This window comes from Agelaius phoeniceus, unplaced genomic scaffold (assembly GCF_051311805.1).
Source record: "Agelaius phoeniceus isolate bAgePho1 unplaced genomic scaffold, bAgePho1.hap1 Scaffold_184, whole genome shotgun sequence".
Classification (NCBI taxonomy): Eukaryota; Metazoa; Chordata; class Aves; order Passeriformes; family Icteridae; genus Agelaius; species Agelaius phoeniceus.
The window spans coordinates 161,820-186,971 of NW_027509892.1; the positions used below are offsets into that span (position 1 = coordinate 161,820).

The window sequence follows — 25,152 nt, forward strand, 5'->3', positions numbered from 1 at the left end:
TAGATTTCTACCTTTCTATCATTTGTATTTGTAGTTTTTATAATAAAACCCCTGCTTTTGCCAAGTAAAAAACAAAACCATCCTTTCTTTTAAACTACTTTTAATAATGTTGTTGTATTTACAGTTACCATATCTATAATGTTTTAGATATTATATCATAGTGATGTACTAGATTTATAGCCGTTTCCTATAATATACCATCATAAGATCTATACGGTATCACTTGTATTACGTGTTGTATGGATTTATGTAACTTTACATTTACAATCCTTTAATAATTTGATCTATATATCTGCATAGATTCGCAACACATTTCTAGATTTAAAATTTCCTTTGAGCTGTGTTTATATTTAGCATCTCTATTGATATATCTATCAACATACACAATGCTCTTTGAAAAATACAATATCTTATTGGAATATATCATGACTTAAGTTACCTGTTAAATTTTAAATAGAGATCGAATAGATCAAAATGAAAGTTTATTCCCATTTCTACACATCTACTCGTTTTGTTTAAAGATAGCTATCCTTAGAATTTTACATTTAAAATCCAATTCCTAAATGCAATGACAAAACAAACAGCATCGAATTCCCACCAATGTCTTCCAAAACCATCAAGATACCTCCACCAGCCAAACGACTGCCAGCGAAAAAAACACACAACACTCTTTTCACTAACAGTTCTCATCACATCAGAAAAATGGAACCAAACGAAAAGAAAACCCTTGAGAAACACACGCAGCAAATCACAAAAACCTCTAAAAAAACCCAAACCAACTCGCTCAACTCCAATCAGTGCCACTGACCCTGAACGTTATTTTAAAAACTAACCAAAATTCTACATCTACACTAACTCAAAGAATAAGCAATACTCTGTCAAAAGAACTTTAGAAAGCGAACTAATGAACGAAATAGAAAAAAACCAAAAAATCTCAACCACTAAAAAATAAGAAAATAACTACCCAAAAAAAAAAAAAAAACCCAACTTAAAAAGACCCACCATATAAATACCCACGTTCCCAAAAATAAAACTGATCAATAACCACCAAATACGTCAAAGGACAACAAGAAACCAAAAGAAAAAAAAAAACAAAAAAACAAAAAAAACCAAAAGAAAATACATTTGTAAAACAAAAGTCCCCCAAACCAAAGCAACTTTAATTTACCTCAAAAAAATTATTCCCAACTGAAGAATAAACGCATAGAGCCTCATTCGATCAAAATAAAAATACCACCCAGAAATAAACACAAAGCCGAAAGAGAAACGTAACCATTGACAAGATCTCCCAAATGATCCGTCACAATAAAACGTACACTACAATCAAACAAACCAAAGAAATAAAAGCCCTGGAAGACGAGAAACACAAACGCAATTAGAGAGATTTTAAAAACCCCGCCGCTATTAACGACACGACGCCACCTCGAACCCACCGAAACAAACGCTACACGCCCACGCTAATAAAAGCCACGGCGACAGAATTAAAATCCGAGCCGCTGCTTCACGCAACGACCCGTAGAAACCATTGCACGCCTTTAAAAACAGAATAGCCCGGCAAAAAAAATATCCGACTACGGAACTCGATTCAAACCAAACCTTTATCGTCACCACCCGAAGAACCGAGAACCGTACCGGTCAGGAAGAACGCCATAGCCCTTAGCGCACACCCACTGCGACCAGAACAAACCCGTGCGATCGATCCCTACAAAGCACCTCCGAACCACGACACCCAAGAACTTGCGGCAGCCCAACCGCGCGCTGCCGGCCCCGGACGGAGCGCGGCTCCCGGCGGCAAAGCGGCTCCTCCGGCGGCTGCTCCGGCGCGCAGGGGCGGCGCCGCCCCGGAGACCCCCCCGCCCCCGCCCGCTCCCCCTGCCCGGGGGGCCCCGGCGGCGCCCGAGCCCCGCGCCCGGAGCGGACAGAGCGGCCGGCACCGGCCGGGCCGGCGCAGCAGCGCCCGCGCCGCCTCTGCCGCCCTTGGCCGGCCCGGCGCCAGCTGCCCTCGGCTCCGCACGGCGGCTCGCACCGGCAAAGCGGCTCCGCCGCTGCCGCGCCAAATTCCCCGTGCGCCTCGGCACCCGCCCGGCCCGGGCCGGCAGCGCTCCCGAGCGGCAACGCTCCGGCCCGGGCCGCGGCCACAAGAAGCGCCCTCAAATGCAGCGGCACAGCCCGACTGCAGCCCTGCAAACGCCGCCAGAGCTGCGGCTTCCCGCAACTCAACCCCGAAACTGACGCCGCGGGCGGCGCTCACCTCGCTTCAACAAGGGCAAAGAAATGGCTTCTCCCCTTCAAGTTCATCCCCTAGGAGAGCAGAAAAGAAGGGGCTTTCCTCCAATGAAATCCTTCAAGCCATGTGCAAGGGGGGATTTTGACCTCCATTCAAACCCTTGCTAAGGAGGGACACCAGCGCTGTCCCCTCCATTTAAACCTTAGGATGATGAAAATGGGCTGGCTACCTTCAAATCAAAGCCATCCGATGACAACAATACTTTGCCCATTCCCGTTCAAATGGAACGCAGGGATTCCCTGTCACCCCTGGGATACCCCTAACAGCCGGGAAAAGGCAGCTTTTCCTTCAATCGACATCCTTGGAACCGCAAGCGAAAGCGGATCCCCCCTAGTTCAAACACAGACAATATTAGGAGAGTAGCTGCTTGCCTCTCCTTCATTTCTTTTGTCTTCACAAGCTCCCTTTTTGTTCCTGGGGAAGCGGGGAGGGGGGACTGCCAAGATCCAATTGAAAAGGGAAAGGACCAAAGTCCCCGCTCCAAATCCACACGCCCTCAGCCGTTCGGCTGCTGCTTCCCGGCGCAAAGATTCGTCCCTCGGCACCTCCTTGAAGCGATGCTCCGCGGATCCAAGCGCGTATCCAGGTGTTCGCCCAGACGCTGCGAGAAGCTCTCGCAGTCCTTCCATGAGACAGCCCCGGGAGCCCCCCCGTGAACCCCTCTACTCAGCAGCTCCATGCAAAAGGCAGCTGAGGCGAAGCCTCCCCCTAAAACAGCCTCGCACCCCCCCCCCCCCCGGCAGGAGCCGGCCCCTCATCATCCTCACAGCTCACACCTGGGGCTGCTCCGAGCCCCCCATCATCCTCACAGCTCACACCTGGCGCTGATGCCGCTCTCCAACAGCGCCTCTCCCCGTCCAGCACACAGCCCGCTTCTCACAGACACAGAGCCAACAGAAATCTGCTCCGGGTGCTGGCTTTTCTGAGTCCGTCTGCTTCCACAATTCAGACACGGACGTGCGCTGATGGCACTGAGGGAAAGCTTTCCAGTGCACAAAACTGTCATTCTGGTAGCGCGCTTTGAGACGCCTTCAGAAAAAGCAGAATCAGCGCCGCCTCCTAAGAGCCCTGCTGAGGAACCCCGCCCTCCTTGGGACACCCAATGCAGCAGAGCTCGAAAAACGAGGGCAAAAGTCAAGCTTGGAGTGGAAAAAGACAATAGAAATACAGCAGCCTTTCAAGAAAGCCTTCACACAGTAATAGTGGGAGCCGGTCACGTTTCTTCTTTCCTTGCTCTCTGGAATGACATCAATACGAAGTAAAAAACCCACACGAAACACAAGGCAGAGCTGGGATTTTACACGTCTTCCTTTTGGCTCTCGGGATGACAAGCGCCTCTTCCGGGACTGCGACACGCTTTGGGCGCTGGCAGAGAACGGAGGCAAAAGGTGCCAGAGAGCCCTTTCTATCGCCTTCAGCCCCTGCAGCTGTTCTGAGGGTTCCAGGGCACAGCTCGGTCCGTTCCTAGATCAAAACCTCACGGCAATATCTTCAGAACTACTACCCATCTCCAGTCGGAACCTTCTACATTCCTGTAAACAAATGAGTGCATAGAGAGGGTTTCTCCCCAGCTGAGTTTAGAGACCAATTCCTATTCTTTAGCAATACCTAGAAAACCGAATGCCTTGCCAGGTTTTAGCATCCTACACCCACTCACCCCTCCCTGTGCATTTGGTGGCAGCTTTGGGTCCCTCCGGGGGACGGCACCCAGCGTGACCCCCGCCCCTCGCCCGCCCCCCACCTGCTCCTGCACCGCCGTGGGGCTCCCTCTCCCGGGCACCTTGGGGTGCCCCCAACGGCATCAGAGCCCCGAGTCTTCACCCCGCCTTTCCCTGACCCCCAAAGAAGGCTCCGAACGAATCCGACTGCCCCGGACAGCAGCGCAGCGCTTCCCCCAAGCCCTTCCCACACGTGCATGGCCCCAGCAAGGGATTCTGCTGCAACAAGAAAGGGGGGGCAGCCCCCAGAAGGCTTGAGGTTCCTGCCCAGCCTCGCTGTCACGGGCCAGGGGCAGCGAGAGAGGGAGCGGCACAGACGGCGGGGACGGCCCGGCACGGAGCGGGGGCCGCTCTCAGCGCGATGCCGGCAAAGCCGCAGCTCCGGCGCTGTCGGCCGCGCTGCTTGAGCGGCACGGGGGGATCCGCCGAGAGCCTCCGGCCCCGCGCGGGGACTCCCGCAAGGGCCCAGGGGCGCCGGGCTCCGGCCCTCGGGGCTTTATTCTCCGGCAGCCCGAGCCCCGCGGCTGCGGGGCAAAGAAGGAAAGGGGGCACGGGAAGAGAGGAGCGAGAGCAGGGCACGACAAAGGGCGGCGAGGGAGCTCGGGCTGTGCAGGAAAGCGGCACGGGAAGGGAAAGCCCGGGACGAGGGTACACGGAGGCTGGGCAGAGGAAGGAGACAGGGGGAACAGAAGGGAGTAGCGGGCTAGGGACAGGACAGGAAGGAGCCGGCTTTGCGGGGGGAGAGGGAATGGGGGAAAGGGAGCGAGAGAAGGCGAAGACGGGGAGAAGGAAGGAGGGCTAGAGAGAGGGACAGGCGGGGAAGCCTCCCAGAGCCCCGGCTGCACCCCGAGCCCGGCCCGGCGCCTCGCCCTACCCGGGATGCTGCGGCGCTCGGCGGAGCTCGGCTCGCTCCGGAGACGCTCGGCTCGAGTCGGCTCTTGGCGCCTCAACTCGGCTCTTGGCGCCTGCATTCGCCTCTTCGGCTCCGCTCGCCTCGCCTCGGCTCCCCGACGGCGGGCGGGCAAGCGCCGCCGCCTCCCGTTCAGCTCGCCCGGCTCGGGGCTCTCCCGCTGCCGCGTCCCGCGGGTGGCCCGGCCACGGCGCGGACACGACCGGGAGCGCGGGCTCGGGCAGGAGCTCATTAGGCTGGGAGCGCACTGGCGCTAAGCAGCGCGCACGAGAGCAGCAGGCTCGCTTCGCCTGAGCTCGGCTCGCTTCGCTTCAGGCAGCCTCGGAAGCCTCGCCTCGGTTCGCTCGAGGCCCTCAGGGTCGGCCGCTCTCGCCTTGCTTCGGCCGAGCTCGTGCGATTCCCCCGAAGGCGGCGGCGTTCGGTTGTGTTTTTAGAAATAGCCTCCTCTATCGATTGGATCTCTCTACAGTTAGATTTATATTTCTAGACTACGTCTATTAATCCAAACAAAAGCCCCATCTCTAACCAAATAAATACACGAAAACACCTTCTTTTAAACGGTATCGAAATATTTTTATACTTTGTGTAATTATACTCACATTTATATTTATCGTTTCTTTTGATGCAATCTATTAATAATTATCTATAATATCTATAAAATTCTAGACATGTATTTAAAGTATTATCTATATTATGTATCGTATCTACTGCTGCAACTGATTTTTTCTTCTAGTTTTAAACTTTATCTGTATGTATTTATGATATCTTTCTAGACTTAGATTTCTACCTTCATATTCTTTGTATTTATCATTTTTATCATCAAAACCCTGCCTATTGACAAGTTAAAAAAACCGCTTTCTTTAACGATCTAAAAAATATTTTTATATTTATAATTTTCATATTTCTATTTATAATTTGCTCTCTAGTACGTGATAACATACCTGCTCCTGCACCGCAGTGGGGCTCCCTCTCCTGGGCACCTCGGGGTGCCCCCAGGGGCATCAGAGCCCCGCGTCTTCACCCCCCCCCCCCCCCCCCCCCCCCCTTTTCCTCTAGTTAGAAACTACACTGGAACTTTTTTCTGGAAACAAAGACATGACCTAAATCCTCTCCCCATGTCCTAGACAGACAGATGTTCAGTTCTTAGTTGACTGGGCAGCAGTTTCTTCAATAGAATGATAAACAATATGGAAAGGTTTTAGCTACAAGCAAATAGGCAAATCGGAACAAGGTCCTGGTGGCCAGCCACTGCAGTTCTTTTGAAGCAATTTTTTAAACAATCAAATACTGATACCACAAAAAATAAAGCAAAAAGCTGACTACTGGCTAAGAAAGAAGGAAAAATTAACTTTTGACGACAACAACAACATTCCAAGGACACAGGCTTTTTTCCAATCTCAGACCTTATTACTACTACCTCTCTTGGGAATTCTCATCGTGGATCCCAAAAGGAATAAATCCCTCAGCGTGTCCTAAAGCACCAAGGAGCTACCTACAAGTGAAGGTGGCTACTTTCAGTGCAGACACAGCTGATGACACAGCAGTAGCACAGTTCCGTGCTGCACAGGGATAATACTGTCTCCTCTTCTCCAGCAGCTGACTCTCTCCTGCCATGGCTTCTGTAAATGCATCAGAGCACGACCTTAAACACAAACAGGCAAGAAAACACCATCCGAAGTCTTTCATTAAGCAGTACAAGAAGGGTTCCAAGCAGAGACCAACAGAATTTCAAGGAAGCAGTATGCAATTAAACCCCCTCAGACTCGTTCAAGTAGCCGGCAAAATGGAACCATTCAGAAACGACAAAGAAAACCCCCCCAAGTATTTATACAGGAGTCCTTAATGTCAGAAAGGGGATGACAGGTTATGTTCAGATAAGATGAATGTTTATTTGGATCTATAAATAAACTTCTCTCGTGGTCCTTTGCCAAAAAATAGAACCTACAAGTGAACACCTACACCTGCCTCAAGAGACCTAACGAGCCCCTGGCAGCCACCGGCATCAAAGCGCAGTGGATGTTTCTAATCCAGGCTAAGGAGAACAATATCACCTTTTGTTCTCTCCAGTTTGTTTCCTCTGCAGTCCTAGTTGCTTCTTATGATTTTTACAGTCTCTGTATCTTCTCGGGCAGCGCTGAGTCTGACGACCGGGATACGAGAGTCCTTCCCTGCCCTACGGAGAGAACCAGGAAAAAAAGTTCAAAAAAGAACAGGGCAGTTTGAAGTTAATACCTCCGACGAGAAGCAGCACCCGACAAACAGAGCAACGGTGAACAAAGCGTGACACCTCCCTGGGGACAGAAGACTTACAAACTCTCCGGGATTTACAATTCTAGTAACCAAGCCCTTCAGCACAGCAGCCAAGTGTCCCATTAGGTGGTGCTGCACCAAAGCACGATCCGAGAGGTTCCAAAGAGTGAAATGCACGTTACTGTCCAAAGACGTAAAATCATGCAAAATAACAAAACTACAACAGATCTAAACTACAGGGCAAGAGTACAAGTGTTAGCTTGAGGAGCTGGAACCATCCAGGTGAGCAACTGCTAACCGGATCCTCAACAGACTTTGAGGAACCCTTCAGGATACAGAAGGGTTTTCCCCAGAAATTGCACAGGCCGAGTTTTGATAGAAGTGCACTTGCCAGATGCTCAGAAACGTCACCCATCCTCCTCCGGGTGTCCTGAGAGAGCTGCGAATGGCTCTCACCTGGTTTGAGCTGGTTCTGTAAGGGCTCAGGCTGAATTTCACCAGATGCAACCAAACTGGGCAACACCCAGTGGGACAGAAGGAACCCAAAGCTTGTTTTACCCAAAGCTTGGGTAAGCAGAGCTCCAGCAAATACTGAGGAAACGGACAGAACGGGGTAACAAATAATAAACATACCTTTTTTTTTTTTTTTTTTTTTTTCTTTTCAGATGAGCAAAACAATTAAGGAGAAGGTGAAAACCTCACCATGACTGAACATTTCATCACCTGTAAGCTGACCATCCTTAGCATAGAGGACTCCAAATTTAAAATTCACCGATCCCAGGAAAATAAAACCAAATATTATTTGGTAAACAGTCAAACAGAAGACATAAAAATTTGTTTCCTCTAATCTTTGCATACATCCTACACGTTAGAACATACATTTTATACCATCTCCTACTACACAATAATTTACCTTTAAACTTTGATAGTATAGCATAAAATCATTAACTTAGACGGGTGATCAATTATTATTAAATTGGTGCTTCAAGTTATTTTTGCTGTCAGGTTCAAAAAAACATGACTTCTTTTTACTGTAACGAGCAATTGATTTAGAAGTCATCAAAAGCCCATCCAAATACAAAGCCGCATTCACCGGACGGGTCTGTGAGCAAGAAGTAGTTAGGCTTGTACTCACCTCTTGCCCTTCAAGAACCAATAAATCCTGTCAACAAAAACAGCATCTTTAGCCCCCTCCTATTAAAGATTCTACAAGGATGATGGTTTTATTGGTGTTTAGAAGTTTGGATTTGAAATGGCCAGTTCAATGGATAAAGAGACAGTTTAAGTAGTATTAGATTATTATTATTATTCTTATTAGCTACTGGAAGAAACAAACCAGTAGGATCTATACTTAATTACTTCTATTTCCAGGAAATCATAAAGAAAAAGAACCAAACCAAAAAAAGTCACTTCCTACCTTTTGTATCTCAGGATGAAAAATGTCTCTTGGGCTCTTCTCCAGTTTCTCCAGACTCCTGGCACTGAAATGCAAATGAACGAGTGCTTTATAGGAGGGCAAGTGCACATTCCAACCCCGAACCCCCAACCGATGGCAGTTACAGCGCTTACAAAATGAATCCTTCCCAGAGCCTCTGGGAAATGGAACGGTTTGTGCAACTGCCATTTCTTCCCCAAAATACTAACTCCCAACACTTCCTAAACTGAGTTTGCATTTTAGAAACAGAAATTAGGGAGACTCAGGGTGGAGATCAGGTTGAAATTGATTTCCTTCTAAAGCACAGGGGCTCTGTTCCATCACCCTTCACTTTGGCTCCACACGGAATCACAGGGAGCATTTTAGGAGGGCTCAAGAACCAATTCTATTTCTCTCTTTTTTCTAGTGCTCTCTCTTCCTAAATAATTCAAGGCAAGTCAAATGAAAAAGGACAAGTTCAGCAGCAAATTCACACTTTTTCCCTTCGTCTGCTCAAGAACAGGCTTTAAAACCACTTCTTGCTGCCTTCAACGGTCAAGACTTGCAAAACGGTTTCGCAAGTTTGATAGGTTTATCATAAAAACCACAGAACGCAAGCTCTGAATGACAGGAAAAGGTACACAGGCAAATATCTCAGCTGATGGTGGCTTATTTGTAAACACAGACCTTAACGGAGATTGCACGGAGAATGTTTCAGTGGGACTCGAAGGGAAAAATATTTCCTGAGTACCCTGTAAACAAGAAAAGCTAGGATATATTACAGGACATACCCACGTGTTCTGCATATTCAAATAGGATTATCAATAAAAACATTTAAGAAGGAAGAAAACCAAGGTAATTTTACTCAGCTATATTTACTGCCGATTTAGAGGAAAAAAAACAAAAAAAAAAAAGTGAACCAGAAACGCCTACAGTAGAACTTTAAAACAATTGCTTGGATAAAAGCAGCTCATGGAACATGAAGTAGAAAAAAAGCGAAACCAGTATCAGACCTGCCTATTTTCTTACCATTGCACAAGAAAATCCGACAAGCGGTAGAAAGTCACTGCCTAAAACCGATCCTAGGATGTAACCGAGAACAATGGAGGCATTTGCTAATCTAAACGGAAACCTTTTCCGGACCCTAGTGTCAAATCACACGTTTTGTCTCTCAGCAGCTCGAGGCTGGAGAGCATTTCCCCTGGGGGTCGGGAGGGCAGGGGCACAAGGGGCTGAGTTTGCCGATCGCACCTGTGCCATCAGAAGGATCCTGCCCGGCGCTCCTTGCGCTCGCCATTCTCCGGGCCATCGCTGTGTTTTACTGCTCAGCGATGCCGCTCCATCTGTTTGCGTGGAAGAAAGAGCCACGAGCACTGAGGCACTCAGCAGCCGTGTCATGCCAGCGATGTCGAGCGCTCTCTGCTCGCAAGGCTGAGCACGCCGCGGAGCCGCCTCCGCAGCCGCTCGTCCGCCCCCGCCCGCAGCAGCGGCAGCGGCCCGAGGGAGACGGCTGCAGCTCGGCGGCTCCCGCGCCTCCGCCAGCCCGAGGGCAGCCGCCGCACAGTGACCGCGGCAGCGCCCGGCGCCGCTCGCCCGGGGCGGCTCCTGCAGCTCCCGGCCCGCGGCAGCAAAGCACCGCCTGGCGCTCCGCCATCGGCGGGCGGCAGCGCGCCCCGCCCGAGCTCAGCCCCCGCCACCGGGACCGCTGAGCGAGGCCGAGGCACCGGGCGGACGCCCCTTCCGCGCCGCTCGGCTCCGTGCGGGCGGCCGGACGGAGGCTTCGCCCCTCCGGCGTCGCTGCCGCGGCTCCGTCCCGCGTGGGACAGGCGCCGGGAGCTCCCCGCGCCCAGCCCGCTCCCCCGGCACGCGGCCGCCTCGGCCCGCCAGCCATTCATATGGCGCGTCGGCCGTTGCGTCAGACGCCGCGCTTTACGGCCGCAGGGCCTGCCGGGAGTTGGAGTCTCGGACTGACAGCCACCGCTCCGTTCTCCGCCACCGGGAGCGGCGCTCCCGCCAGGGGATCAAACGGCTCCTTCGCTCCTGGGCGCGGAAGCACCTTAGGCAGCACCGCCCCTCCCGAATGTCCTTTCTTTTCCACTCCTAATCTTTTTTCTTTTTTTCACTCTGTTTTTCACCCCCTTTTCCACTTTCGCGCTTTCTTTTTCACTCTCACCCTTTTCCTTTTTCATTTTTTTTCTTCCTTTCTCTTCCTCCTTTTTTTTTTCTTCCTTTCCTTTTTCCTTTTCTTTCTTTCGCTCTTTCTTTCTTTCTGTCTGTCTTTCTCTATTTCTTTCTTTCTCTCGCTCTCTTCCTGTCTCTCTCTTTCTTTCTTTCTGTCTGTCTTTCTCTATTTCTTTCTCTCTCTCTTTCTTTCTTTCTCTCGCTCTCTTCCTTTCTCTCTATTTCTTTCTTTCTGTCTCTCTTTCTGTCTCTCTTTCTTTCTTTCTCTCTGTCTCTCTGTCTCTCTCCCTTTCTCTCTCTCTCTGTCTCTCTTTATCTCTTTCTTTCGTTCTCACTGTCTCTCTTTCTGTCTCTCTCTCTCTGTCTCTCTTTCTTTCTCTCTCTTTCTTTCGTTCTCAGTCTCTCTTTCTGTCTCTCTCTCTCTGTCTCTCTTTCTTTCTCTCTCTTTCTTTCGTTCTCAGTCTCTCTTTCTGTCTCTCTCTCTCTCTGTCTCTCTTTCTTTCGTTCTCAGTCTCTCTTTCTGTCTCTCTCTCTCTCTGTCTCTCTTTCTTTCTTTCTCTCTTTCTCTCTCTCTCTTTCTTTCGTTCTCACTGTCTCTCTTTCTGTCTCTCTCTCTCTCTGTCTCTCTTTCTTCCTCTCTTTCTCTCTCTGTCTTTCTTTCGTTCTCACTGTCTCTCTTTCTGTCTCTCTCTCTCTGTCTCTCTTTCTTTCTCTCTCTTTCTTTCGTTCTCACTGTCTCTCTTTCTGTCTCTCTCTCTCTCTGTCTCTCTTTCTTTCTTTCTCTCTTTCTCTCTCTCTCTTTCGTTCTCACTGTCTCTCTTTCTGTCTCTCTCTCTCTCTGTCTCTCTTTCTTTCTTTCTCTCTTTCTCTCTCTCTCTTTCGTTCTCACTGTCTCTCTTTCTGTCTCTCTCTCTGTCTCTCTTTCTTCCTCTCTTTCTCTCTCTCTCTTTCGTTCTCACTGTCTCTCTTTCTGTCTCTCTCTCTCTGTGTCTCTTTCTTTCCTTCTCTCTTTCTCTCTCTCTCTTTCGTTCTCACTGTCTCTCTTTCTGTCTCTCTCTCTCTGTGTCTCTTTCTTTCCTTCTCTCTTTCTCTCTCTCTCTTTCGTTCTCACTGTCTCTCTTTCTGTCTCTCTCTCTCTGTGTCTCTTTCTTTCCTTCTCTCTTTCTCTCTCTCTCTTTCGTTCTCACTGTCTCTCTTTCTGTCTCTCTCTCTCTGTGTCTCTTTCTTTCCTTCTCTCTTTCTCTCTCTCTCTTTCGTTCTCACTGTCTCTCTTTCTGTCTCTCTCTCTCTGTCTCTCTTTCTTTCCTTCTCTCTTTCTCTCTCTCTCTTTCGTTCTCACTGTCTCTCTTTCTGTCTCTCTCTCTCTGTCTCTCTTTCTTTCCTTCTCTCTTTCTCTCTCTCTCTTTCGTTCTCACTGTCTCTCTTTCTGTCTCTCTCTCTCTGTGTCTCTTTCTTTCCTTCTCTCTTTCTCTCTCTCTCTTTCGTTCTCACTGTCTCTCTTTCTGTCTCTCTCTCTCTGTGTCTCTTTCTTTCCTTCTCTCTTTCTCTCTCTCTCTTTCGTTCTCACTGTCTCTCTTTCTGTCTCTCTCTCTGTGTCTCTTTCTTTCCTTCTCTCTTTCTCTCTCTCTCTTTCGTTCTCACTGTCTCTCTTTCTGTCTCTCTCTCTCTGTGTCTCTTTCTTTCTTTCTCTCTTTCTCTCTCTCTCTTTCGTTCTCACTGTCTCTCTTTCTGTCTCTCTCTCTCTGTCTCTCTTTCTTTCTCTCTTTCTCTCTCTCTCTTTCGTTCTCACTGTCTCTCTTTCTTTCTCTCTCTCTCTGTCTCTCTTTCTTTCTTTCTCTCTTTCTCTCTCTCTCTTTCGTTCTCACTGTCTCTCTTTCTGTCTCTCTCTCTCTCTTTCTTTCTTTCTCTCTTTCTCTCTCTCTCTTTCGTTCTCACTGTCTCTCTTTCTGTCTCTCTCTCTCTGTCTCTCTTTCTTTCTTTCTCTCTTTCTCTCTCTCTCTTTCGTTCTCACTGTCTCTCTTTCTGTCTCTCTCTCTCTGTCTCTCTTTCTTTCTCTCTTTCTCTCTCTCTCTTTCGTTCTCACTGTCTCTCTTTCTGTCTCTCTCTCTCTGTCTCTCTTTCTTTCTCTCTTTCTCTCTTTCTCTTTCTTTCGTTCTCACTGTCTCTCTGTCTCTCTCTCTCTGTCTCTCTTTCTTTCTTTCTCTCTTTCTCTCTCTCTTTCTGTCTCTCTCTCTCTCTGTCTCTCTTTCTTTCTTTCTTTCTCTCTGTCTCTCTCTTTCTTTCTCTCTGTCTCTCTTTCTTTCTTTCTCTCTCTCTTTCTTTCTTTCTCTCTGTCTCGCTTTCTGTCTCTCTCTCTCTCTTTCTTTCTCTCTCTCTCTTTCTTTCTTTCTCTCTGTCTCTTTCTTTCCTTCTTTCTTTCCTTCTTTCTTTCTCTCTTTCTCTCTTTCTCTCTCTCTCTTTCTTTCTTTCTCTCTTTCTTTCCCTGTATTTCTAATCTGGGATTTCCATTCTGGCTTTAGGATAAAAAAGCAGCAGTAGAAACGTTCAGGCTACCGGGGAGTGCAAAAAACCCCAAAACGGTAATGATTTTAGGAAAACTATTTCCTCCATGGGAGCCTGAAATTTTCTACAGCTGCAGGTGACATCGAGCTTTTATTTCTTCTTCTAGATAGTTTATACTTAATACTCTATTTATACAGCGCCCCCTGCCGTCTTCATGGGCGCACTGCAGGCACAGCGCCCTTTGCCGCCTGCATGGGCGCACTGCCGGCACAGCGCCCCCTGCCGTCTGCATGGGCGAACTGCAGGCAGAGTGCCGCCGAATGACGTCACCTCGTCGACACGGCGCCCCGCCCCGGCCCCGCCCCCAGCGCCCCTTGGAAAGACCCCAAGGCGTAGCCGTTTTGCCAGCTGCCTGATCAAAATGCCGACACCCACCTCGAGCCCTAGAAACGATTTCCCGCGACGCCGAACCCTGCAGGCGAATCGGAATGCCATCATCGCAATTGAAACGCCACAGAAAAGCTCGTCGGGGCCGCGCCGGCATCGGTGTTCCGTGCAGGCATTCCGGATAGACACACCGCCGGGGGCCCTCCGTTCTTCCGCCCTTTTGAGAAGGTCAAACAAACTCCGCCACGCGCCACGCCCAAGAGGGCTGCCTGGCGGCGGCGCCGGGCTGCAGTACCGCGCTCTGCCCACAAGGCGGCAGCACTGCCGCCCACCCCAGCCGGGGGCGCCGCGCGCCTTGGGCCTGCGGGCGGCCAAGGCGGCAAAAAGGAACAGGGGCGATCCCCCCCAGAAGCTGCTCTGAAATAAATGCCCCAAAACAACCAGGAAGAAGAAAAAAATCCTCCTGCCTCTAACCTAATAGGATAAAAAAAAAAAAAAACCAAAAACACCAAACCAAACCCAAACCCAACAATTTCTTTTAAAAAATACGTAAATATTTTTTAAAATAGTTTTTCATATTAATATTCACCTTTCTATTTATAATGCGTATTGATGTATATTTATACATTTCTATTTATAAATAAATTTCTATTCTATATTACATCTCTCCCTAGTACTTAAATTTATTTCTCTATTTTTATACATATTTTTACATAGTAAGTATATATTTGTTAGGATTTTTGCTTCTGTAACGTTTACATTATTTAAAATAATTCCCCTGCCCCTACCCGGATAAAAGCCAAAAAGAACCCCCTTTAATTTCGACTGCATTTAAATTTGTAAAAAAATTATTTTTTTTTCATCTTTATATCCACATTTATATTTCAAATGTATATTGATGTGTAATGTTTATTTTTACATTTATAATTTCCGATTTTTTATAAGTTTATATTCTATTTTACATCTGTTCCTATTTCTTCTATTTATTGACATCTTTTTATTCCTATCTTTCTATATTTCATCTATATTTCTGTGTTAGGATTTTTACTTCTGTAACTCTTCCATTATTTAAAATAAAACCCCTGCCTCTACCCAAATTCAAGCCAAAAAGAACCCCTTTCTTTTCAACTCTATTTCAATCTTTTTTAAAATTGTATCTTTCAGGTTCATGTTCACATTGACATTTAAACTGTATATCAATGTATACTCTTATTTGTATTCTATATTACATCCCTTCCTATTATTTCTATTTCCTTAGGTTTTATATTTATATCTTGATTATCTATCTCAATATTTAGAAACAGGTAAGAGTAATATCTATGTTCATATTATTTCAAATAAAAACCCTGCCTCTAACCCAAGAAGAGCCCAAAAAACCCCAACCCTTTCTTTTAGACAATATTTGAATAGATTTTACCCCTAGGTTTTCCTATTGATAGTCACATTTCTATTTATAATGTGTATTGCTTACTGATCCATTTCTCTTTATCAATGTCAATTTATAAATCAATTGATATTCTATATTCCATCTATTCCGAGGACTTATTTCTATATTTTTATACGTATTTTGATTCATTGATTATCTATTTCTGCCTTCAGATTTTCACTTCTGGAACACTTGTGTTATTTCAAATAAAACCCCTGCCTCTACTCAAACAAAAGCCAAAAAATTCCCTTTCTTTCCAACTATATTTACATCTTCTTCTATTTCTATTCCCATTTCTCATTTATATTGCCACATAAGGTCATTTCTATTCTATACTACAACTCTTCATATTACTGACATAGATTTAGATTTCAATTTCTATCCATAGTTTCGTCATTTCTCTTTCTAGACTTATGATAGATTTCTATCTTAAGATTCACATTTCTATAATACTTCTATTCTTTCAAATAAAACCCCTGCCTCTAACCAAACAAAAACCAAAGACACCCCTTTATCTAAACCATATTTAAAACTCTAAAAATCATCTCATTTTTCATCATTCTCTTCACATTTACTTTTATAATTTTTATTTATTACATTTGTAGGTATTATACATACTAGAGAGAATACCTTTTAATAGAATAATAGATATATAGTATTTTTATATCCTAGATATTCTTTTACTTCTATTTCTTTATATTCAATATTTAGAGAGATCGGTATACGCGTTATATATTTGGAGATCTGGATTTTTATTTTTATATTATTTCTATCTAGAAAAAAAACCCCAGCCTATAACCTAATAAAAAAAATCCCAAAAAATCCCCAATTCCTTTTAACTCTATCTAAATATTTTTATATTTACAACCGATCTTTATATATCTTTGTATACATATATAATAGACTATCGTTTCTATAGATTAGCATCTGTTACAATAATATACTATATAGTATAGTTTTATGTGTTTATCTATTTGTTTTCTATATTTATGTTTACCACTATCATTTTATATTTGTTTTTATATTGATATTTATTTCTACTTTAATTAATCTATATATTAGACCGTATCAATTCATTAACCCAACGCATCAGAACCACACAAATACCGCGCCTTCGGCAGCACCGGTACGCAGCCCACGCTCATCCCATCGCAGCGTATCCAAACCAAACCTATTTCTAGGACTAACAGAACAAAGACCCCACAACATTTAACCCTAAGAAAAACTCAAATCAACCGAACTGTCAAGACATTTGAAATCCCACTATAACTAGCCCAAAAGCTCCGTACATTCTCATCATAAACTTCCTCCTCAACCAATGGCTCAAAACCCCAAAAAACTCAGATACACATGGAAAATGACAGAACTGCTAGTCAAAACAAACACCCGTGAAAAATTAAATCCAACCAACTCACTAAACTCAAAACCCTACAACTGACCCTAAACATTACTAAAAAAAGCCCCCAAAGCTCTACCTTGAGGCTAACTCACAAATAATAACCAATCATCTAGAAAGGTTATCTTCCAAATTTTAAAACAACTCATTAAAAGCATGAAAATAAAAAAAATCGAAACTATTAAAATACTAAGAAATATCACTACCCAAATTGAAAGACACATTGCCTCTAGAAACCCACCGTCTACAAACGCCCCTGTCCCCCAAAAGAAAACCAGAAACAAAACAGCAAAGCAGAAAGAAATCGGAACTTAGGAACGCTAAAACCAGAACGTTCAAGAAGTTCCACCATATCCCTGATCGTACACCGACTACAAACAACGTGAAACGATACAAACAATTCTTAAAGACCGCCTTAAAACCACTACATTAAAAACCCTTTCAACAATTCAAAACTGCATTGAACAAAAGCCATCTCATAAATTAACACCCAAAACTCCAGCAGCCCAGCTGGCCCTACCAAATCTCTCTGTTGATACACACAGTAAACAAAACCAAAATCCCAGGAATACCTGTCAGAAGTCTAGGAAAGAAACCTCTTGAAATTTATCCTACCTCAAATACAAACCAACCCGTCCAGAAAGTTAGCTTCACTCAAAAAAACTATTTACACAGAGGTAATAAGACCAAGAAATAAAACAACACACCATATAACGAACCACCAACGAATACAACAGCGAAGGAAAAAAAAAAACCACTTTTTTTTCTTTTTTTTTTATTTCAACTAGCTTCCTTTATTAGCTAGAACCAAAGATTTTGCCAGGGCTGTAACAACAACAACAACTTCTTTTTCTTCTTCTCCTTCTGAAATGTCCCTTCTCCTTCCCAAATTCCTTACAACTTCTGCGTTTGAATCCAAGCCAAAAGCAAAATTCGTGCACTTGTGAGTCCGGTGCTCCTGTCAGATTCTCTGTCTCCCTCCACATCTTCTTACACTTTCAGTCTGAACGCTGTCCTGCCCTGATGAGTTTGACAGAAGAATTGGCACATGTTAAGAGAGCATTTCCCTCCCTCCCTCCCCAGAGCTGGTTTCCTTAGCGCATTTCAATCGATCCCAAGCCCGCAATGATGCGCGCTCTGCCGGAAAGGGGAAACACGTGCTAGTGAACAGCAGCTCAGAAACAATTCTTTTCTAATGTTACCTGCTCTACTTGACTGCTCGCTAACACAAGTCTCATTTTACCATTGCAGGGAGAAGGCTGTAGGAAAATGTCTGATGAGCAGCCACAAAAGGCCTCACTCCCTGCTACACAGCCTGCAACAACCTCGGCAGAGCGGAGCAGCCAAATCACCGCGCTCTCCTTGCCGTGGGCAAGGGTAGAAGATGACTGGGGGAGGCACATAAAAAGAAGGGAAACGCTCCTATAAATGCACAGCCATTTGCTTTCAGAAGCCCAGAGGTCAGGATCTTCTCTAGGAAGCCAGACGTGACATGATATTTCTAAGATTTTCTTCTTCATCGAAGGAAATGTACGTACATACCCACTCTTACAAACGTACCTACGGTTCTGGGGTTTTTTTTCTTCTGAAGCTCCAAGAATGATTTCCCACCTTGATTCATTCAGAAGAAACGGCCCCTGTGACTCAGGTCAGAAGGGCGGCCTGCGTTTTTGATCACGACAGCTTTTGGCTTTACCCTGTGAGCAGGAGCAGCCAGAGCTGAGGCTCAGCAGAGGCTGACCCCGGCCAGCCCCTTCCTCCCTTCCCTGTGTGTCACAATGACTTCCAGGCAGAAGGATGCAAAGCAGGTTTGTGTCTTTTCTCTTCAGTGCCAAGAGGTAAAAGATGTAGGCTTTGAAATAACTAATGACCCTCTCTTGGAACTCTCCCAAGGACAGTTTGAAAGCAAAGACAGAAGATTGCTGCTAAATCCATATGGGATAAGGATGAGAGCAGCAAGGATCCGAGGCCAGCAGCGTTGCCAGGCAGTGTCACGTCCCTGCCACCTTGTGACAAGGCACACAGCTGCAAAGCCCCAAAGCCTGCAAGCCCTGGAGCTGCCGCACGGATGGACCTGGTTCCCTTCCCAGGTGCCCAGAGGGACACCTGAGGGCAGGTGTCGTCCCCCGCCCCCCGAGGGCGCACCCAGAGCCCCGGGCAGGGACGGAGTCACTGACGGCTCTCTGGGGACGAGACCCTCCCTGCAGGTGACACCGGCTTGTCCTCTCCCTGTGGCACAGGGACCTCCAGGCTCTAGGACCAGCCTCATTTTGTCAGCATCCAGGTGCTGTGCTAGAGCCAGAGGGGTCAAGGCTTTCCAGAACCATAGGATCCGTAGGATCCTTGCGGTTGGAAAAGCCTTCTAAGGACATCGAGCCCAGCTGCTGCCCCCCCAAGTCAGGTCCCTAAACACCACATCTTGACATCCTTGACATGTCTCCAGGCATGGGGACTTTCCTGGGCAGCCTGCTCCTACGCCTCAGCACCCTTTCAGGGAAGAAATTTTCCCTCCAATCCAATCTAAGCCTTCCCTGCTGCAAGTTGAGGCCATTTCCTTTTGCCGTGTCACTTCTTACCTGGGAGACCTCGGTACTTCAACCTTACCTGCTTCCTCCCTAGGCGGTCTCTGGCTTGGCTGGAGGAGAGGAGAAACACTCCCACCACAGGAATGGCAGCTCAGGAGGTCCCACACCAAGGCCAGGGGGAGCAGCCGTCCTCGCCAGAGCTCGCACGTCCCTTCTTCTCAGAGATTGGCTCTGCTTTTCTTCCTGGGCAGATCTCTGCTGAGTGCTTCACACTTGCCTGTTTGGAGGAGGGGGGGAAAAGAGGTTAGCCAAGTTTTTTATCCAGACTTAGCTGCTGGCTTTGCCTCCTCCTGACTTCCTTCTGCTAAGAAAACAGCTGCCTTTGGACTTCTAGGGGCAACTTGCACGTCATGCCTGAAAAGGAACTACAGAAAAGCGCCTCATTTATAAAGCCTCAGCCAAGAAGACAGACAGCCATGGCAGGCACCAGGCCAGCTCTGCTCCTCCTTCAAGTTGTTCCCAAAGCTGCTGGAAGAACTGAAGGCTACTTTGGCCTTCCATTGCTCTGCTTGTCCCGAGAAAGAGCTTTGAGTGTTGTTACCCCTCCAGAAAGGAAGGGCCTTTCTGTCTCACACGCTCGGTGACACAAGGCTACGCAGCCTCTGCTCCAGGTGGGAAGGGCTTCCTTCCTCCTCTGGCACCTGGCTGGCACAGGGCACAGGTTGCTCAGAGGTCCCGGGGCTGCCCCACCGCTGCAAGTGCTCAAGGCCCGTCGGTGCTCTGCGATGAGGCTCTGAGCAAGCTGCTCGATGGAAGCACGTCCCTGCCCACGGCAGCAGCAGCCTTGGAATGAGGTGATCTTTAGAGCCCCTTGCAACCTGAATTCTTCCATGATTCTGGGAACTGAAAAAAGCGGGGAAAGAAATCTGTAAAGGTCACTAAATGCATCAAAGCACATCCCCATGGATCCAATCCTCAGCAGCCCATGCAAGGCAAGGTCAGAGCTCTCTGCCCACCGAGGACACGGCAAGCAGCACGGACCTTTCTCCCACTCTCCAGCACGGAGAAGTGGGAAGCCAGAGGGAGTCCGTCTGTTTACAGACACCGGAGGGCGGCGGGACGGGGCGGGGCGGGGCGGACGGTCTTACCTTGCAAAGCTGGCGGCAGAAAGGGCGGGCAGCGCCGCCGCCCCGCCGGGATTTTCCGGCCCGCCGTCGCTTCCTGGAGAGGCGCGTGTGCGGGCTCGGGGGGGGGTGCAGCTCCGTTCCGACGGCGTTCGCCCGCCCCCGCTCGCTGCCCCCGGCCCGCGGAGCGCTACGACCGCGCCTCCGCCGCCCGCCGAAAGCGGCCCCGCCGGGCCGCCCCCCCCCCCGGCCATTCTTCTCAGCCATCGTGTCCCTTTTGCACTCCTGAACGTCTTTCACCCCTCCCGGCCATTTACCGAGCCCGCCCCGCCCGCCCCTCGCTCCCGCCCCGCCCGCCCCTCGCTCCCGCCCCGCCCGCCCCTCGCTCCCGCCCCTCGCCCTTGCCTCGCTCGGCAGCCGCGCCCTTGCCCCGCCCCCGGCAGCCAGCGGCGAGGGGCAGGGCGCTGGCTCGGGGGGCTGCAGTACCGGGCTCTGGCCACAGGGCGGCAGACTCCCGGGTCCGCGATATCCCCGCCCTTTTGGCCGCCATTTTGAGAAGGTCAAAAAAAAAAAATCCCGCGACATTGGCGACGCGCCACTCCCAACATGGCGGCCGAGAGAGGACCCCTCGGCCGAGAGAGGCGGTTACTCACATGCCGGTCCGAAACACGCCAAAATACGCCCGCCCGCGGCGCCACTGACCACACAGCCCGTGTCGGGTACACCTAAAACGCAAGAGAAAATCCCGCCGGGGCTGCGCCGGCGTCGGTGTTCCGTGCAGGCAGTCCGCATAGACACACCGGGGTCCTCCGCTTTCCCGCCCTTTTGGCCGCCATTTTCAGAAGGTCAAACAAACTCCGCCACGCGCCACGCCCAAGAGGGCTGCCTGGCGGCGGCGGCGGGCTGCAGTACCGCGCTCTGCCCACAAGGCGGCAGCACTGCCGCCCACCCCAGCCGGGGGCGCCGCGCGCCTTGGGCCTGCGGGCGGCCAAGGCGGCAAAAAAGAACAGGGGCCATCCCCCCCAAAAACTCCTCTAAAAATAAATGCCAGAAACCTGCCTCTTACCAAACAAGAACCAAATAAGCCCCCTTTCTTTCATGCCTTCTTGAAATAAATTTGATAGTTCTAGTTTTCCTAGTTCTATTCACACGCATATTTAGACCGGACAGTGATGTGTTACGTCCTTTATACCATCTATTATGCCTATTCCTATTATCTGTATTTATTCATACTTTGTGGTTTTAGCAATATCATTATATATTGACTGTATATTTCTCGACTTCCATTTAGATTTCTATCATACTTTTATTCTTCCAAAAAAAATCCCATCTCTAACCAAACAAATACCAAAAAACCCTTCTTTTCAACTCTATTGAAATAGTTTTATATTTAGAGCTTGCATAATTAGATTCACTTTTATAGTCACCGTTTATACTGATGCATTCCATTCATCATTACATATCACATATCTATTATTCACATCATAGAGATAAATCATTATTTTTATCATGTACCAAATCTACTGCTACAACTTCTTTTTTCTAATATTTTCAATTTTTATATCCATCTTGATGTATTCATGAGATCTTTTTACAAGTAGATTTCTACCTTTCTATCATTTGTATTTGTAGTTTTTATAATAAAACCCCTGCTTTTGCCAAGTAAAAAACAAAACCATCCTTTCTTTTAAACTACTTTTAATAATGTTGTTGTATTTACAGTTACCATATCTATAATGTTTTAGATATTATATCATAGTGATGTACTAGATTTATAGCCGTTTCCTATAATATACCATCATAAGATCTATACGGTATCACTTGTATTACGTGTTGTATGGATTTATGTAACTTTACATTTACAATCCTTTAATAATTTGATCTATATATCTGCATAGATTCGCAACACATTTCTAGATTTAAAATTTCCTTTGAGCTGTGTTTATATTTAGCATCTCTATTGATATATCTATCAACATACACAATGCTCTTTGAAAAATACAATATCTTATTGGAATATATCATGACTTAAGTTACCTGTTAAATTTTAAATAGAGATCGAATAGATCAAAATGAAAGTTTATTCCCATTTCTACACATCTACTCGTTTTGTTTAAAGATAGCTATCCTTAGAATTTTACATTTAAAATCCAATTCCTAAATGCAATGACAAAACAAACAGCATCGAATTCCCACCAATGTCTTCCAAAACCATCAAGATACCTCCACCAGCCAAACGACTGCCAGCGAAAAAAACACACAACACTCTTTTCACTAACAGTTCTCATCACATCAGAAAAATGGAACCAAACGAAAAGAAAACCCTTGAGAAACACACGCAGCAAATCACAAAAACCTCTAAAAAAACCCAAACCAACTCGCTCAACTCCAATCAGTGCCACTGACCCTGAACGTTATTTTAAAAACTAACCAAAATTCTACATCTACACTAACTCAAAGAATAAGCAATACTCTGTCAAAAGAACTTTAGAAAGCGAACTAATGAACGAAATAGAAAAAAACCAAAAAATCTCAACCACTAAAAAATAAGAAAATAACTACCCAAAAAAAAAAAAAAAACCCAACTTAAAAAGACCCACCATATAAATACCCACGTTCCCAAAAATAAAACTGATCAATAACCACCAAATACGTCAAAGGACAACAAGAAACCAAAAGAAAAAAAAAAACAAAAAAACAAAAAAAACCAAAAGAAAATACATTTGTAAAACAAAAGTCCCCCAAACCAAAGCAACTTTAATTTACCTCAAAAAAATTATTCCCAACTGAAGAATAAACGCATAGAGCCTCATTCGATCAAAATAAAAATACCACCCAGAAATAAACACAAAGCCGAAAGAGAAACGTAACCATTGACAAGATCTCCCAAATGATCCGTCACAATAAAACGTACACTACAATCAAACAAACCAAAGAAATAAAAGCCCTGGAAGACGAGAAACACAAACGCAATTAGAGAGATTTTAAAAACCCCGCCGCTATTAACGACACGACGCCACCTCGAACCCACCGAAACAAACGCTACACGCCCACGCTAATAAAAGCCACGGCGACAGAATTAAAATCCGAGCCGCTGCTTCACGCAACGACCCGTAGAAACCATTGCACGCCTTTAAAAACAGAATAGCCCGGCAAAAAAAATATCCGACTACGGAACTCGATTCAAACCAAACCTTTATCGTCACCACCCGAAGAACCGAGAACCGTACCGGTCAGGAAGAACGCCATAGCCCTTAGCGCACACCCACTGCGACCAGAACAAACCCGTGCGATCGATCCCTACAAAGCACCTCCGAACCACGACACCCAAGAACTTGCGGCAGCCCAACCGCGCGCTGCCGGCCCCGGACGGAGCGCGGCTCCCGGCGGCAAAGCGGCTCCTCCGGCGGCTGCTCCGGCGCGCAGGGGCGGCGCCGCCCCGGAGACCCCCCCGCCCCCGCCCGCTCCCCCTGCCCGGGGGGCCCCGGCGGCGCCCGAGCCCCGCGCCCGGAGCGGACAGAGCGGCCGGCACCGGCCGGGCCGGCGCAGCAGCGCCCGCGCCGCCTCTGCCGCCCTTGGCCGGCCCGGCGCCAGCTGCCCTCGGCTCCGCACGGCGGCTCGCACCGGCAAAGCGGCTCCGCCGCTGCCGCGCCAAATTCCCCGTGCGCCTCGGCACCCGCCCGGCCCGGGCCGGCAGCGCTCCCGAGCGGCAACGCTCCGGCCCGGGCCGCGGCCACAAGAAGCGCCCTCAAATGCAGCGGCACAGCCCGACTGCAGCCCTGCAAACGCCGCCAGAGCTGCGGCTTCCCGCAACTCAACCCCGAAACTGACGCCGCGGGCGGCGCTCACCTCGCTTCAACAAGGGCAAAGAAATGGCTTCTCCCCTTCAAGTTCATCCCCTAGGAGAGCAGAAAAGAAGGGGCTTTCCTCCAATGAAATCCTTCAAGCCATGTGCAAGGGGGGATTTTGACCTCCATTCAAACCCTTGCTAAGGAGGGACACCAGCGCTGTCCCCTCCATTTAAACCTTAGGATGATGAAAATGGGCTGGCTACCTTCAAATCAAAGCCATCCGATGACAACAATACTTTGCCCATTCCCGTTCAAATGGAACGCAGGGATTCCCTGTCACCCCTGGGATACCCCTAACAGCCGGGAAAAGGCAGCTTTTCCTTCAATCGACATCCTTGGAACCGCAAGCGAAAGCGGATCCCCCCTAGTTCAAACACAGACAATATTAGGAGAGTAGCTGCTTGCCTCTCCTTCATTTCTTTTGTCTTCACAAGCTCCCTTTTTGTTCCTGGGGAAGCGGGGAGGGGGGACTGCCAAGATCCAATTGAAAAGGGAAAGGACCAAAGTCCCCGCTCCAAATCCACACGCCCTCAGCCGTTCGGCTGCTGCTTCCCGGCGCAAAGATTCGTCCCTCGGCACCTCCTTGAAGCGATGCTCCGCGGATCCAAGCGCGTATCCAGGTGTTCGCCCAGACGCTGCGAGAAGCTCTCGCAGTCCTTCCATGAGACAGCCCCGGGAGCCCCCCCGTGAACCCCTCTACTCAGCAGCTCCATGCAAAAGGCAGCTGAGGCGAAGCCTCCCCCTAAAACAGCCTCGCACCCCCCCCCCCCCGGCAGGAGCCGGCCCCTCATCATCCTCACAGCTCACACCTGGGGCTGCTCCGAGCCCCCCATCATCCTCACAGCTCACACCTGGCGCTGATGCCGCTCTCCAACAGCGCCTCTCCCCGTCCAGCACACAGCCCGCTTCTCACAGACACAGAGCCAACAGAAATCTGCTCCGGGTGCTGGCTTTTCTGAGTCCGTCTGCTTCCACAATTCAGACACGGACGTGCGCTGATGGCACTGAGGGAAAGCTTTCCAGTGCACAAAACTGTCATTCTGGTAGCGCGCTTTGAGACGCCTTCAGAAAAAGCAGAATCAGCGCCGCCTCCTAAGAGCCCTGCTGAGGAACCCCGCCCTCCTTGGGACACCCAATGCAGCAGAGCTCGAAAAACGAGGGCAAAAGTCAAGCTTGGAGTG

At 48.1% G+C, this 25,152-nt stretch overlaps 1 long non-coding RNA gene across 1 annotated transcript; it reads right to left on the reverse strand.

Moving 5' to 3' along the window:
* Nucleotides 1–5,962: 5,962 nt before the first annotated feature.
* Nucleotides 5,963–9,608, reverse strand: LOC143691898 (uncharacterized). The gene is made up of 3 exons (XR_013180554.1): nt 9,267–9,608; nt 8,583–8,646; nt 5,963–7,088 (listed from the first exon to the last, which is right to left on the reverse strand). It is a non-coding gene; the product is annotated as an uncharacterized LOC143691898 (long non-coding RNA).
* Nucleotides 9,609–25,152: the final 15,544 nt, after the last annotated feature.